Below are 13,194 nucleotides of genomic sequence, written 5' to 3' on the forward strand. Positions count from 1 at the left end.
AAATATTTTCAGTACTCGAGAAGTCGTTTCATAATAAGCAAGTTGCGTCAAGTAGCCAGCATCGGAGAAGCTAGCACCGAGGTGTGAGTGGCAAATGGAGGTTGTCGACGTCCAGCAATGATGAGGTCATATTTCCGTAGGCTCGACAGGTCATATTTCAGGCCTGATTTCGAATTGGAGATGGAAGCTAAATGCACCAACGCACTAAAAGTCTGCGACACCTGCATATAGCTCGACGCCAACCCCCTCAGTCTGGGTAACATTCAATCCAGAACACTGAACTTAGACAGAACATACCAAACAAACGGAAGTTAAGTATGGGTCGGCGGATTGAACAGACCAAAAGGACCTGACTTAAACACGATGAGCCAGACTTAACTGACTGAAGCCATAACTTGGGACACACCAAATAGACTCACAGCGGTCACTGTGCCCGACCGAAATTAACAAGAAGAATCACTTTATACAGTATATAATTATATATCTCTAATTTTTTGGCCTAAGCGTCATGGCGCAAAATATTTTGAACAAATATTTTTCAAAATAAAAAAATGTTTATACTCAGAACAACGCAGGTTTTAGAAAAAACAAACTGACCTTTTTTGTTTAACCGACAGGACTTCTTGTATTAAAGGTGAAAACACTCTTTCGTAAGCTGAATTCTTCATCCAAATCGATATAAAGCAGCGTATAAGTTATCGTAAGTACATAGCAACTTTCATCATAAAGTAGCGTGTTAGGCTTAGAACAACGTATTAACTCATCGAAGATAGCAACAACGTGTCAGCATTATCGGTGTACAAAGCAACTTGTTCTGCTAAGCAAAGGTCAACAAATCAACGTAGAAGCTTTAACACGTACATAGCAACAAGTGGAACTTAGACGGCAAGATTTTGTTGTTCATTTAACAGGTCTTTTCGTCTGATGTCATTGACGTCAAAATCAGTTCGTAGTCAATCGGCAATTGTCTAGAAACCTAAAAATATTAATTCGAAAACCAGCTTAATCGATACATATAGTGGTTATATTTACTTAAAATTAGGTTAAATGAACTTTTTCGGAACTTTCTACGTATATTAGAACGATTTATACGCATTTAAATTCAAATATAAATACTCAATTCTGATTGGCTAAAATTCGTTCATTTACTACGTAACATCCTCCGGCCCGGAATAAGATGCTGGGAAAACTGGTACAAGTTTTACAAGAGGACGGACGAGTGAACTGGTCGACGTACGTAAAACGGCGGAGCGCGCGACGCTATCGGAGCCGTAACGGAGTTCCACAATCCGAGCGGTTGGGTAGTAACCCCTAGGGTTGGTTTCCTCAACTATCCAAACCAAGTCACCGGTCTTAAGGTGTTGCTCGGCAGGCGTCTGCCACTTAGAGCGTCGGTTCAGCGTCGGTACGTACTCTTTGATCCAACGGGACCAGATCACATTAGTGTACGACTGCGCACGGGCGTAACGTTTACGATGGTCGAACTCATTATTGCCGACAACAGACGGAATACCGGTAGAGTATCCTCCTAAAAGAAAGTGGTTGGGCGTTAAAGCGTTCAAATCGCACGGATCGGTGCTTACGGTTGTTAAAGGACGCGAATTGAGGGCATTCTTCACGAGACAAAAGGTAGTATGCAGTACCTCATCCGTGAGGCGACGCGTGCCAAGAATAGTATACAACACGCGTTTGAAGCTGCGTACCAACCTCTCCCAGATACCCCCTTGACGTGGTGCGCTAGGTGGATTGAAACTCCACTTTATACCTTTGTGAGCGAGCTCAGCTGCAATGTTGACAATGTTCCACTTTTCAATACTTTCTCGGAATTCTTTCTCCGCTCCAATAAAGTTTGTGCCATTTTCCGACCAAATCATGGCAGGTGTACCCCTACGTGACACAAACCGCTCAACTCCCATAACACAAGAACTGTTGTCCATGGATTTAACTATCTCGACATGGACACCGCGAGTAGTGAGACAGGTGAAGAGGAAACCCCACCTTTTCTCAGTAGTACGGCGGACAGTAACATAGAATGGCCCAAAGTAGTCAACGCCAGTGTTCGTGAAGGGAGGGGACTGGTAAGCAAGTCTCTCCTTGGGTAAGTCAGACATGATTGGTTGCATAGTTACAAGACTTGAATTTAGACTGACAAGTGTGAAAAGTGACGTGATCATAGCATGAATAAGCATTACTTTTTATATAACCCTTCATTTTGCGAGCAAGTTTGCAATCAATTGTAACTGGAATCGGCAAACAAATTTTATTCCTGTATTCTTATTTGCCACTTGTGAACAACGCTTACCTTGAATTTTTTGGTTAATTTTGAAACATATGAGCAAGAAACAGTAAGCAGAGTTCACAAGAATGGAATTTTAAAAATACTTACGAAAATTTGCAAGTAGATTTGACGCTCTCAATGTGAGTACTCAATGAAGTTCACTAATGTCTTTTCATATTTCAAAAAACATGAAATATATTCGAATGACAACAAAAGAGAATACATCAAATTCTGAATAGTCGTAGCAATTAAGCAATTTGGCTACGAAACAATAGATGATTATTATAGTTCATGATAGAGAAAATTGAGTCAAATTAGAGTGTCATTCTAATAGATAATTGATCTTTGTAGTAGTCTGAAGTGAAATGAAATTTTCAAAATGTGGCTCTTAGAAAAAAAACCAGGAAAATAATAAGTAATGAACTCCCAACAAAAACTGTTGTTATTTATATTAAATTCAAACTCATCTAGAATAACCGGCTTATATACTATTAATGTAAACAAATTTTTGATCTTCTCACTAACCCGACAATAAGACTAAAGATTAACACTTAATATGGGGTTTAAAATATTTTATAGACGATCCCCATAAATTTTAGAATACCTGTTGAAAAACCTATTTGATTTGATTGATAAATATTTGACAAAATCGAGAAATCAGTTATTATATTTGTGCTTTAACTCAATGTATTCAACAAATAACACTGCGATATTACGCTTTTTGGTCAACTATGCTTTTGCTTGCAAGTAATTAAAAATTTTAACAAATTAAGGTCTCTGTGTTTGTAGAGCGGCAATGAACGTAACCCAGGTTGAGGTGCCAGACCGAAAGTCCATATGTTCAGACCGTCCCAGACTAAACATGTCTTTGTCCACATCACCCAGGACGGAACGTACCTATGTCCAGACTTTTGTGCGTTCAAAAATATTTGTGTGTTCTTCGTGCGTTCAAAACTCCCTCGGTCCAGACTTTCGTGCGTTCAAAATCTTACATGACCAGTTGTAAGTGCGTTCCAAACCAAAATTCTGGCGCTCAAAATTTGTACATTTGTGCGCTCATGTCCCGAATATCATGCGTTCAAAAACACCTATGTCCAGGTTTTTGTGCGTTCAAAAGTGCGCTTGTCCAGACTTTCGTGCATTTATGTTCAGACAACTTTTTTTATAAGGTATTCATTTCAAGTATAGATTTGTCAGAGTGATGGTTGTTATGAAGTGCCTAGCAGTTGATACATTTCATTTAATAAAAGATGCTCGATAAAAGAATCGGCTGAAGAGGGTGCCAGCCATCCAGTTGTTAAAGCATGATTTGTCTTGCCACTTCAGCAATGCTCTATAATTCTAGGTGTGAAATTGTCTAAAACAAAGCGAAATGTCGGATGCGACAATTCCTACCTTCGACATTTTGTAACTTTTGAACTCAAGTGAGTTTAGGTTATCTGTGTGGAACGCTTTCACTTGAGTGAGCACTCTAGTAAGAGTCTTTAGACGAACATGGGCGGATCAGTTTTTGGCATTCTTCTTTCCATTCCAAAAATATTCTTGCGCTTCACAGTCACAATGTTCAGACTTTGGTGCGTTCAAAATTGCCTATGTCCTGACTTTCGTGCGTTCAAATTTGCTTATGTCAGGATTATTGTGCGTTCAAAGTTGGCTATGTCCAGAATATCGTGCGTTAATTCGTGTTTCCAGACCGTGTAGTTTTGAACGCACGACAACCCACTTGTGCGTTCATTTTGGTCTGGACATATCGACTTTCGGTTCGGAACCTCAGCCTGGGCTCGAAAGCGAGGCTCAAAAAACATTGGGTGGGTATTGAAATGAAGACAAAAGGCTTCGAAAATAATGAATCTAAGATCCAAAGAATAAAAAATATCTGGTTCACAGGATTGACAAGTTTTTTCTCCTTCGGATTTTTTTTATTAATCATTTTTAATAATTCCTGTTTGAAGAAGTACAAAAACCATTTAAACAAATCACAGATCTTATAACAAAACTGAATGCAAAACACGCTAACAACCAGCAAATACGGGCAACCGGGAATTTATCAACCAATTTTTTTATCATTTCAAACTGAATTATGTTTCCTTTGAAAAGAAATTGCGATAACGGTGTTTTTGAAAGACCAAATATTTCGAATTGTCTGACATTACTTAGTTCAAAGTGGCCAATTTGTTGAGTCCTAGTATGAGATGTCAAAATCAAGATGAAAATCTTCCACTTCAATAGCTAAGTCTTATAAGACAATGAAACCTGATTATGTTGTGTGAATGCAGTTAGTCAAAATTCCTAGTCCTTTCATGCATCTACCCTGACTTTTGTGACAGAACATCTACTAAAGAAAACAAAAATCAAGTTTTTTCATTTTTTGTTCTATATAGACACTACATTGGGTTGACATCTCAGAGATGACTATTGCAAGATTGATAAGACAGTTGATTTATATAAAAATTTGCGTCTGGAGACGGGTACTCCCTTGGAAAATTCCATTTCAAAAAAAAATAAACCTTTTCACAATGCACTGATTGATATGTTTATCCCATATTACCCACTTTTTTGTTAAGAATTTAGAAGTTAAGGATGAAATCAACGCGTTTTTGGCCTCACCCGTTGAGATTGAGCTTGACATCAATGTTTTGTGCAAATAAAGCTATCTTGCTTCTTTGGGTTGATAATCTAATCCAATGATCCGAGCAAGCTGTGATATTGTCAAAAACTCCTTGCATGGCAAGATGCTCGACTGAATCTCATTTCATTAATCAACATGATTCAAAGAAATTTGTTTCACACTGCCTTGAGGAACACCAGACAAAACTTTCACTTTGCTCCACATAGTTTTGTGGCTTGTTTTAATTAACAACATCATATCAAGCAACCGATCGAATAATTACAGACATATTAGTGTGGAAGAGCTGACGCGCTACTTGTCAATGATCAGGAAAATCTTTAGAGCTATTCTATGCTGTCAGCGCATTGATCACAAGGACGTAGTCTAGAAGAAGTTTCCGTCGTTTGCAAAAACTCTTCCACAGCTACAGACAAGTTGATTCTCAGACATAACAACTGTCTAAGATCAATACCCAGTTTATAACAACGTTTGAAAAAATCAATCGGCTGAAAATTGAAAGCAGATTTTTTCGAAAACTGTAAGCACAATTATATCGATTGACAATTTTTGAGGAACAATCCGTGCACAGTTTTTAACTTAAGCTCTGAAAGAAAGAAGTATGTCTCGAGGAACAAGACCGTAACTTGTTCGACAAAAAAGACAATGAGGAAAATTTCAGGAAAGCTGTGAGAAAAAAAAATTACCAGTCATCAATTGCGTACAACAGCAGAAAGGAAAAGAGATATCAATCAGAAATGATAGGAAAGAGTCTTAACAACATTGTTCTAGAAAGTTTACAGGTCTTTACAAAATGGCTCTCATAATACTGTTGTTGCATGGAATGGTGTACAAAGGCTGGAACTTGTTCTTGACATCCTATTATTAGTTGCATACAGTCAAAGACAAATTTTTTGAAGTGCTCTTTTTCGTGGATGTAAGCCGAATAGTTTGCCAGTACCGGGAGTACAACACAGGCGGTGAAAAATTGCATGAAAAAGATTTGTCAGCCAAAATGGTGAGGAAAAACAAAAGCGTGGGACACCATCGGTTAGAGTGAATAAAAAATTTATGAAATTCTAAACGATCAACAAGTACTAACTGTATTTGATTACAAAAATGCGCTTTTGATTGAGGAAAATGAAAACATATTTGGATAAACTGACAGAAACTCTTAGTGCCAGTCAGTTTGTTGCTCGCAATGCTGAAAATGACAAACTGGAGACTGAGAAAGAGATCAGTAGCGGCTTGCGGCAACTAATGAATCAAGGTAAAATACGTGAAAAGTTTTATTAAAGGCTCAGGATAACTGGATTGCAACTAGCAAGACTTTATGGACTTGCTAAAGATCATCAAAATGGTACCGCGCTTTGGGCTGTTCTGTTGATACCCGGTCGCAGTTACGAGAATCTCATTAAAAATCTGTTGCCTTTTTTCCAGAGGTTACCAGGTGCAAATAATGAGACTCAATCAAAAGTTGCTAAAGCTGCTTTAGAATCCACCAATTTGGAAGAAGATTAGAAAATGGGAGCAATCGATTTTAAAAGCCTGTACACCAATGTAACCTTTATGGCGGCATTAGAAATGGCCCATAGAGAACTGTACTCCATTGATGAAGTTCTGTAGTTTCCGAAGTCCGCTATGAAAAGCCTTTTGAAACTAGCCGTAATGAATGTCCAGGTAATGTCAAAGGTAATAGAATATGGTAAGCGGACAGGTTTGCAATGGGTGCTTCGTTGGTCGTAAATCTGGAAAATTTCTAGATCTTAGGGAAAACGTGGGATCTTGGGATCTTTTTAAGTTTTTGAAAAACATTGCACAAAGCCAATAAGAGAGGCAAGAAAAAAAACTCCAGACACGGATGGAAGCTGTGTTGATCGTAACCTAAGCATTATATTCCTTTGGATAAAAAATCCACTGCGAGTTATTTAAAAACTGGGTTCATGTAAAATGTGAAAATGTGACTGACCGGCAGTATAAGAACATGCAGAAAATTGTACGATCTGATCCTACTGTGGAAAAAAACAAAAAAGTGCAACAGAGGACACAGGGGAATTCCTAGATTTAACTATTGAGCTTGAACGGCAACCGAAAAAACTAGCCAAAACTGGTATCAAAACCAGCTGATAACGGCAAATTTCTAAACTTTTGTTTCTGTGCACCATTACAACATCAAAAAACCGTTATCCAGGGGGTTTTACATAAGATTTTCATTCCAACAAATATTTGAAAAACTTTCGATATAGTTCTCAATGAAATGAAGAGATTCGAAACAAAAACCAGTATCCAGTTGAGTGGTCATACAGTATTTTAAATGAGACGTTTGCTGAAATAATCACAAAAGGAAATCTGACAGCAGCAACACATCCCGTGGGAGACAACATCTCAACACAAACGAAAATCATAACCAAATTGTGCAAATGACGATGAGTTTTATTCAAAAAAGAAGAACTTTTGCTCAAAATTTTGCGAGTAGAGTGAGAGAAACTGTGTGACATTCAGACCATTTACACAGAGAGAAAACTAGGAACCTTCTTGACGGCCCGCAATTGATCTTTTGATATAAACCTAAAATCGAATGTTGTATAAAAGATTACATGTACTGAAAACATTTCTTTGCTGACTTGCTGCCAAATCAGTCAACATGTTATCATTAAATTTTCAGAAGAGCAAAAGAAAAGTTCTCCGGTGGGACAACATCTTGTTGAATGTTGTGGTACATCGCATATTTTTGAATGGAACATACTCGAAGCATGTCTCGTGTATGAAAAATTAAGCACAATTGAAGCAATGTACATCAAAAATTTGACACCAACTAAACAATGCTATGAAAACCCCGGGTGGGAAATAATTTTAAAAATTTTGTTCAAATGCAAAAGATTTGATGTTAGAAGAGGAATTTGATTTTAATTTGATTTTTCTTGCAGAGGTATTTGAAATTTTGTCGGCCCCAACAATTGAGTGATAACACAAGGTAGAACTGAGGTTGAAAACTCGTCTTCAGGAGAGAAGAATCATAAAGAGAGGTCCCTAAAGTTAGAATTCAGAGAATTTTTAAATTTCTAATGTACATTTCTAAATTAATGGGTGCACGAAGTGTAAATAAAAATACGTAAACATGAGTCTGACGGTGAATAGTTTCCAAAATTGGTTGTCATTTTATCTCATTTTATAACATTAGATGAGTTTATTCAGAGACAAGTGTATATACTTTTTAAATCATTTCCTTTGATTGAATCAATTTAAAGTAAACCTGACAATTGACGCAAAGTTCGAAAACGAACGTTTAAAACGAAGTTAATTTTTTAATGACTATTAAATGCCCCAGTTGAGAGGTCGGCTTTAAGAAAAGACTTATAAAGTCGACATGGGGGGTAATTTCCCTACCTGAAACACACGGTTGATTTCCTTAGTGATATTCTGCCAGAAGTCTTTTCATAAGTCGGCCAACGGTCTTTTCATATCCAATATTGGTCCACAAATAGTCTGTTCATCTCTGATATCGTCGACTTAAAATCTTTTCATAAGTCGACCAATGGTCTTTTCATATCCAGTACGGTAGACCATAAGTCTGCTCATTGTTCTCTTTTAACAAATGCTCGGTGCATTTTTAGGGGTTCATGGGTACTCTAAACTGAGTGTTGAGAACCCCGTATGTACAAAGATAGCATCAAATGCACTAGAAACATGTCAATGATATGAAATAGAAGGACAATATGTTGGCTCAAAAAGATTTGGAAAAAAATTTTGGTCTTTGGCCATAATTTTTTGCAAATTGCAAGAAAACAATTAACACCTGAAACTACATTATATGCAAAAACGTATTTGTCAAAACTCAAAGTCGACCATTGCCATATCGGTTGACTGAAGTCGACCATGACCATTAGGGTTGACCTAAAGTCGACCATGACCATAGAGGCAGACATAAAGTCGACCAAGACTATTAGCGTCAACATAAAATCATTTCATACCCAACATTGGTTGATCAATGTCTTTCTATACCCGATTTGGTCGACCACGGTCTTTTCATAATTCGATGTCTCAGCTGGAGTGTCTCTGCAGCTGCAAGAGAAAAAGCAACAGCAACTGTGACTTTTTGTGTGCTGGAGTTTGAATAGATCTCGAATATTTCAAATAAAGCAGAATCAGAACCAAAATGTGCTAGTTTGTTTCAGGAGCAGATTTGGCTCAGATTCGAATGTTTCTCTAGTGTCAAAGTATGTCAACAAACACTCTGCATGATGAGTTCTGCTGCTATAAACACAACCCAAACCAGCTGATTTTTTAAACTAAGTTGCTCCCTCAAATTTACACCACACTCTAGCTTGAAGGAAAACATAGCGCACATAGCAACATTTTTGATTTAAATAAAAAAATCTTCTAGAAATAACAAAAAAATAGCAGCAATTTTGTCAATCGAGTAGTTTTACGTCCATTTTACGTTAATTCACAGATCTTAATGACAAGCAGACTATAATAATGGTAGGCATAATTCATTGAACGTATATAGAAATCACACTGAAAGCAGACTTGCTCTTAAAACTTTATTAATTTGTATGCCAATGCTCCTCAACTGAAACAAATTTTGCATTCTCTTCTATTTTGTTGGAGCATGTATATCCATGTGTTTGGCATTAGCTTCAGTGATGCTATCTATACTGCTTCAAATATCATTAGTTTTGCAGCACTTTGCACTGATAAATTATAAGCTAATCATAACTACGTGAAGGATCACATTTGTTTACGCGCTGACCAGCAGGCGAGTATAATTTTTATGTCCTGTCTAATTTTTTATACATAAGGAGAGTTGCATTTACTGCAATTTAATTCGCTTACCACGTGCATTTTTAGATGCTGATTGAAACTAGACATTAATGATCGTAAGCACGTTTCGAGTTGCATTGTTGAGTAGATAAATCTGATATCCATTAGTTCTAACTGCTTTTGCTTTAGTCTAATGCTTCACTAGCTCCTATTTGTTAGAAAGAGTATGAGTTTCTCCTTCCAGTATGAGCTTTTCCTTCCATTTGAGATTCCATCTTCGACTTGCTTTCCGCTGTAGTTTTTGCGGTCTTTGTAGAGTCACCTAAAAATTATCCTGATGTTTGTTTTCAAATTCTTCACGGAGAAACTTCTCGGATATTGATTTTCCCCAATATGTTTTCGTTGACATTAAGAAGTTCATCAAAATATTGGCTTGTGCTTGCATATGTAAAAAGCCTAAGGATAGTTCCCTCTACATTTTTTCCAAGCTGGAGTCATTTGAAGCGTACTTGTTTTGATCCTAATTTGATATCATATACAAGAGATTTTTCTCTGTTCGTCAACGTGGACTGCCATGCTGAAGAACGCTAGCTCAAGGTCGCCCTTCAATTTTCCCTTTGGGGTCTCCAAATTGTTTTGCAATTTATTTCATAGTTGAAGAAGTTTTAGGGTTATTCTAAACTGGGAAAACTTTGTTGTCAATATATATTTTATATAGTTTTTGTTTCTTGGTTGTTTTTTCCGTTGGTGTATTTTCACTCTGAAAACTTTTCAAAGCAACACCCCCATTTGTTTGTATTATCCCGTGCTTATATTTGGACATTAATTGTTATACCAGTTTTAATATCTCCTCACTCAAAATGCCTTGCTATTCAAAACTCTTTTTTTTAAAGTCGGAGCTTCTTGGCACTTTTTCTCCACCACTCATCTTGTTCTTGGCACTCAGTTTGCCTTCAATTGTTTTAATCTAAACTTTGAGACATTTAAATGCCTGCAAAACCCCCATTGCTGAAACTTCTCTCTCACAAAACCAGCAAACATTAAAGTTGAAACAAACTTTCGCAGTTGCCAGCTTTAGTAGCAGCTTAAGTGTTGATCTCTCAATAGCAGGTGGGTTATCGCTGGAGCAAAGACCCTGCAGGACAACTTTGACGGCTTCCGAGAGTGCAACTTTAGTATATAACAAACATCTGGTGACACTAATTGCTGATACGTTCCAAAGTCAAATATTTCAAGTTTCTGTTTTGCTATCAGAACCGAAGTTTCGATATTAGCTCCCAGCACTTTTTGAAGAAGTGGAGCCAAAAAATTGTTCCATTATGATGGAAACTTCCTGGAACAGATAGAACGGTGAGCATTGGATGTTTTTGTGAACCTTTGCAATCTCATTAAATCGCGCTGGTTGTTATTCGTAGTTTTTGGTAATTGTTGTTTGTAATGAGGTTCTTTTTTGAATTTTCAAATAAAATGTTTTTTATATTTTTTATATTTTGAAAAATATCTCATCATTTGTTGTCTCTAACCGCAAAAATTGAGGCAGTCCAGTTTTCTCTTTTTCACTGATATGTGGACATTAATGATTGTAAGCACGTTTCGAATTGCCTTGTTGTGTAGATAAATCTGATATCCATTAGTTCTGACTGCTTTTGCTTTAGTCTAATGCTTCACTAGCTCCTATTTGTTAGAAAGAGTATGAGTTTCTCCTTCGAGTACGAGCTTTTCCTTCCATTTGAGATTCCATCTTCGACTTGCTTTCCGCTGTAGTTTTTGCGGTCTTTGTAGAGTCACTTAAAAATTATCCTGATGTCTGTTTTCAAATTCTTCACGGAGAAACTTCTCGGATATTGACTTTTCCCCAATATATTTTCGTTGACATTAAGAGGTTCATCAAAATATTGGCATGTGCTTGCATATGTAAAAGGCCTAAGGATAGTTCCCTCTACATTTTTTCCAAGCCGGAGCCATTTGAAGCGTACTTGTTTTGATCCTAATTTTGTATCATATACAAGAGATTTTTCTCTGTTCGTCAACGTGGACTGCCATATTGAAGAACGCTAGCTCAAGGTCCCCTTCATTTTTCCCTTCGGGGACTCCAAATTGTTTTGCAATTTATTTCATAATTGAAGAATTTTTAGGGTTATCCTATAATGAGAAAACTTTGTTGTCAATATATATTTTATATAGTTTTTGTTTGTTGGTTGTTTTTTCCATTGGTGTATTTTCACTTTGAAAACTTTTCAAAGCAACACCCCCATTTGTTTGTATTATCCCGTGCTTATATTTGGACATTAAATGTTATACCAGTTTTAATATCTTCCTACTCAAAAGGCCTTGCTATTCAAAACTCTTTTTTTGACAGTCGGAGCTTCTTGGCACTTTTTCTCCAGCACTTATCTTGTTCTTGGCACTCAATTTGCCTTCAATTGTTTTAATCTAAACTTTGAAAAATTTAAATGCCAGCAAAACCCCCATTGCTGAAACTTCTCTCTCATAAAACCAGCAAACATTAAAGTTGAAACAAACTTTCGCAGTTGCCAGCTTTAGTAGCAGCTTAAGTGTTGATCTCTCAATAACAGATGGGTTATCGCTGGAGCAAAGACCCTGCAGGACGAATTTGACGGCTTCCGAGAGTGCAACTTTAGTATATAACAAACATCTGGTGACACTAATTGCTGATACGTCTCAAACTCAAATATTTCAAGTTTCTGACTTGCTATCAGACCCGAAGTTTCGATATTAGCTCCCAGCACTTTTTGAAGAAATGGAGCCAAAAAATTGTTCCATTATGATGGAAACTTCCTGGAACAGATAGAACGGTGAGCATTGGATGTTTTTGTGAACCTTTGAAATCTCATTAAATCGCGCTGGTTGTTATTCGTAGTTTTTGGTAAATGTTGTTTGTAATGAGGTTCTTTTTTGAATTTTCAAAAAAAATTTTGTTTATATTTTTTCTATTTTGAAAAATATCTCATCATTTGTTGTCTCTAACCGCAAAAATTGAGGCAATCCAGTTTTTTCTTTTTCACTGATATGTGGACATTAATGATCGTAAGCACGTTTCGAGTTGCCTTGTTGTGTAGATAAATCTGATATCCATTAGTTCTAACTGCTTTTGCTTTAGTCTAATGCTTCACTAGCTCCTATTTGTTAGAAAGAGTATGAGTTTCTCCTTCCAGTACGAGCTTTTCCTTCCATTTGAGATTCCATCTTCGACTTGCTTTCCGCTATAGTTTTTGCGGTCTTTGTAGAGTCACTTAAAAATTATCCTGATGTCTGTTTTCAAATTCTTCACGGAGAAACTTCTCGGATATTGACTTTTCCCCAATATGTTTTCGTTGACATTAAGAGGTTCATCAAAATATTGGCATGTGCTTGCATATGTAAAAGGCCTAAGGATAGTTCCCTCTACATTTTTCCCAAGCTGGAGCCATTTGAAGCGTACTTGTTTTGATCCTGATTTTGTATCATATACAAGAGATTTTTCTCTGTTCGTCAACGTGGACTGCCATACTGAAGAACGCTAGCTCAAGGTCGCCCTTCATTTTTC

At 36.9% G+C, this 13,194-nt stretch overlaps 1 protein-coding gene across 2 annotated transcripts in view; it reads right to left on the bottom strand.

The window, feature by feature from the left end:
* LOC142342273 (protein Dr1-like) overlaps nucleotides 1-13,194 on the bottom strand; it is a 514,279-nt gene that overhangs the window by 398,842 nt on the left and 102,243 nt on the right. The window lies entirely within an intron of this gene.

Source organism: Convolutriloba macropyga, chromosome 7 (assembly GCF_964194025.1).
Source record: "Convolutriloba macropyga chromosome 7, txConMacr16.3, whole genome shotgun sequence".
NCBI lineage: Eukaryota > Metazoa > Xenacoelomorpha > Acoela > Convolutidae > Convolutriloba > Convolutriloba macropyga.